This window comes from Pinus tabuliformis, chromosome 7 (genome assembly GCF_031772625.1).
Source record: "Pinus tabuliformis cultivar Carrire ecotype Pingquan chromosome 7, CPIR1, whole genome shotgun sequence".
Lineage (NCBI taxonomy): Eukaryota > Viridiplantae > Streptophyta > Pinopsida > Pinales > Pinaceae > Pinus > Pinus tabuliformis.
In genome coordinates, this window is record NC_142293.1 from 477,816,629 (window position 1) to 477,821,033 (window position 4,405).

Consider the following 4,405-nt stretch of genomic DNA (forward strand, 5'->3'; position numbering starts at 1 on the left):
CAACCCAAAGTCAACATCATAGTGAGTACAACTCCAATGGTCCCAGACCAATATCATCCTCCACTGACTCAAAGTCAGTCTCAGAGTATGTACCACTGATCCCAGACCAGTCTCAACCGACCCGAAGTCAGCGTCATAGTATGGTACAACTCCTACCACTGGTCCCAGACCAGTATCATTGATCCCAGATCAATGGAGGTCATCCTAGCGTAGGGAGTACGGTAGATACAACGATGCGTCCATCGGTACTACTATGGTCCCTAACTTCATTTCCCTGCTCATTGATCAGATGAGAGGTACTTCCTGTTAGCGCTTGAAATTTCACCTCAGGCTGAGAAAGGTAAACTTCAAGGCAACATCAAACCACTTAGCCTCGTAGCTAGCCCTACGGGGCAGGAGAGGGCTCTCTCCGGTCTATCTCGGTAAAGATGACTTTAAAAGAAACTGATTTTAGGCTAGTAAATTGATAGAAAAAGGAGTTTTAATGGATAATGGGGTTTTCTAGGCTGCATGGGGCAAAGAAACAGCTTGAACAGAGAAATATAATCAAAAACACAGATTATCTCCTGAGGCAAGGTAGGCAAGAAATTTAACATCAAATTGAGATTAAATGGAACGGCAAGATTGCTGAGGAGTTGACAAGGGCATAGAAGATGAATCCTTGTCAAACAGAAGAAAACATTGAATATGAACAAACTTATAGGCAGAGCATAAAATATTATGAATTCTACCTAAACACTTCATTTGTTCAATTGGAAATGGTCATGAAATGAAATGAACACATAACAGGCTTTACATGAAACAAAGGAGAACACAAATGTTAAATCTCATACCACAGGAATCTCAAAAGCCAGAGATGTGTATTTTCATTAAAATCTTTGTCAAAGACTGTACAATGGAAGCTCTCTGTTCTCCACCAGCTCTCAGAACTCTCTCCCCTCACTTTCACACTAAGAATTTACAATAAAAAATAAGACTATCTGTAGGAAACAGATCGACCCAAAACAGGGGCGCTGTTTCAACTGACATTACAAAACTTAGAAAAGAGAACAGCCTTCTCCTTAAAATTCTCTAATGACTAACCAAAAATACTAAGAACTGGAGCGCAGATCTCCATAGGATCAAGACTGAAGTCTTAAATCGAATCCCACTCTTTGGCTGTGATAGATAGTCTTGACTTATTTTTAGCTTGCCACGTTACATTTGTCATTTAATAAAACAACCTTTAAACTAAAGTTCTGCCAATTCAGCTCATGGTGACAACTGTACTGAGAGAGGTTTGCATGGTTGCACTCAATATGCCACTCATCGAACTCCAACACGTCCAACCACATGCAATATGGTAGCATCAGCAATAACTCACAATCCGCCTTCTAAGAGCCACATCGCCCGTAATCCCACAAAATCTCCAAAGGATCCCAACAATCGCTGGCGGAAATCATGGAACAAAATCCTGTCTGTCTCAGGCTCCCCATGATTGAAGCTCATCATCTGTTTTGCCATCACATTGAAAGTGAACTTCTTGGTTTCGAGCTGTGCAGAGAAGGGGCGCTGCTCCATCTTCGGGCCAAGCACAGGACTCATCTGGTAACACTTGCAACAATTCTGCCGCACTCTGTCCAGAACAATACGCACACACCTTCGCACTATTATCCAGAAGAGTAACAGTAAAAAGACAGAAACTACACATGAATAAACTTGATTTGCAGAATGCCCACATATTGGAACGATTGCCGCGTTACTGATATCTTTAATTCATCTGCAGACGGTTCTATCATAAAACAACGACATATATATAAACAACTCAATGCGGCCATCAACTATCTGATGCGAATAGACCGTTTTCCTGATGTTTTGAATTTCAATTATTACGCATAATCCAATTAAAAGTGCCTATAGGCAGTCCTAGCCCTCAGCAACTCTAGAAAAATAGCTGGGGAAAGAACAATTCAGATCCACATCGTACATTGTTTCAGCCCCTCATTAGGATTTTGCTTCCTTGATATCCAATATAAACATTTGTGCCATCTTCCCTGATGCAAATATCAGTGCTGTAGTTTTGGGCTCCCTTATTTTCATTATGACTGCTGCAAAACGCTTGAGATTGTACTCTGCATTTCGAGCTTGAAGAGCAATGGCTTTCAAGTCCAATTTGCAATCCAAGTTTACAGTGGACACTATATTCTGGAGGGTGGGAACGATGCCTGAAGGATGCTTCTCGAGATCCACTGGCTGACTCCCTTCCAAGACCTATTCGACCAAGCTCTTCACTACACAATCGATATCGAATGAAACAGAAAAGCTTTTATAATGCCCTCGAAAAATGAAATCTCGATCCTTTCTTATACTAAATCCTGAGGGAATCTCTTGAATCTGATTAGCTTTTGTATTTATAGGTGGTGTTTGAATTGAGTTGATTTGATTTGTCTCGATTTTTATAGAGCATGTGGATTGTAAATCCTCAAAAGGGCGAGGAGAGAGCTGCTGCGGCAGAGGAGTCTCGAAGAAAATATATGAGATAAAGTATACCATTATCCTTCCGCAAAGACAAAAAAGTAATGAATTATAAAAATTGCAGGCTTCCATTTGATGTCAATGACAACTACGATGAAAAGGCCTTCATCTGTTCAAGAGCAGAAATGACTAAAGGGGCCTTGTCGGGAGATCTTTGTTTATAATTCTTAACTAAAGAGGCCGCTGCAAGAAAGTGTAACTCTGAGCCTTCTTTTTCATCTTTACCACGGCCCTTCGTTATTTGATTGATGGCCGCTCCACACAAGCACACACCATACAGAGCTCGAGTATTTCTTCCCCCACTCAAGTCGATAGCCACAGCATAATATTTTTTTTTTTTTTTGCCGGTTTAAAATTTTCAAGACCGCCAAGTGTATAAAGCACCTCAGCATATGATAAGTGAAAGAATGGATTTGATGGTTGAGCAAGTATTAGCTCTTCAAAACAAAAAGCTGCCTGCTTACACATTTGAAGAGAAATGTATAAGTCTGCAAGTTCCCTCCATGCTCTTCCAATGGATGCTCTTCCAATAGGCCTGAGTAAACTTTGTCTGCTCGTGTCCAGGATCCTTTAGCCTCAAACCACATTCCTTCCAGCCTACCTACTCTGGTACTGTCTGGAAACTTCTTCAAAAGAATTTGAATGTATTCCTTTGCAATTTCCAAATGCCCACAGTCCATAGCCGCAATGGATACTTGCTCATACAAAGTCCATACTTTATTTGCAATGGCAGTGAAAGACCTGATGCCACCGCCACCTACAGGTCCATTGGTATAAAGAGATTCAAATTCCTGTGTAAAATGAACTGCATGATCCTTCTCAGTGTAAAACTCGGAAGCAGCTACATCCATGCCAATAACAACCTCGCCAGTATAGCCTGCTTTCTCAATGGCAATCTTCAATAACTCGAGGCCTTATAATGCCTCTCTTCTCCTTGTGTTCTTGCAGAACTTGCCTCAAAGACATATTACTCACAGAGTCACCACTAACAGGCACAAAATCACCTCGGATCACATTCTGTTGATCAATAAGACGCAGGGCATTCCCAGCGCTAACACAATCATTTGATTCAATAGCTGTGACAATGAATTTTGTTTGGGATTTCCAGTGAGACCTATTCAAATAGCTTGTAACTTGCTTTGCCTCTGATTGCTGATGATGTTTTGTTTTCTTTTGTTTGTGCTTTTGCAGAGATAGGAGCTGAGGAAGCTGCTGCCCTTTGAAGAAGTGGAGAATTTGATACATATTCTAAAAAATACATTTAATGATTTCTTCTTCAAAACAGGGTTTTGAAGAAGAATCAATCTCACACTGACACTTCCCATGAGTCCCAGACTGCATGGGTAGGATGCCTCGACAGAAGAACTAATCAATCCTGTCCTCACAGGAGAACACATCAATCCTGCTACAATTGCCATGGAGAACACATCAATCCAGGCCTCACACGAGAACACATCAATCCTGCTACAATTGCCACGGAGAACACATCAATCCAGGCTGCCATGGAGAACACATCAATCCAGGCCTCACAGGAGAACAAATCATCCTGCTACACAGGAGAGCGAATCATCCTGTTCCACAAGAGAGCGAATCATCTTGTCCCACAAGAGAGCAAATCATCTTGTTCCAGTGTGCGCCACCAGGGGAGGGTGAGTCACCCTGTGGTCATATGTTGCTCCAGTAGGAACCGCAAGCCCTCAGAGCTCCCAGAGCTCAATGTATGCAACATGCAGGACCCTTGTACAAGGGTTTCTTGCCGACTCCAAGTCGTTTGGGAAAATCACAGATTAGATCTTTCCTCAGGGCTTTGACAAGGTGTATCAACCTGTACATCATCTTAATGTGATGGAGCTTCCTTGCTCATCGACTTACCATATCCCAGATGATGTCT

At 41.9% G+C, this 4,405-nt stretch overlaps 1 pseudogene; it reads right to left on the minus strand.

Moving 5' to 3' along the window:
• Nucleotides 1-2,587: 2,587 nt before the first annotated feature.
• On the minus strand, nt 2,588-3,365 carry LOC149248048 (uncharacterized; annotated as a pseudogene).
• Between the last annotated feature and the right edge of the window lie 1,040 nt (nt 3,366-4,405).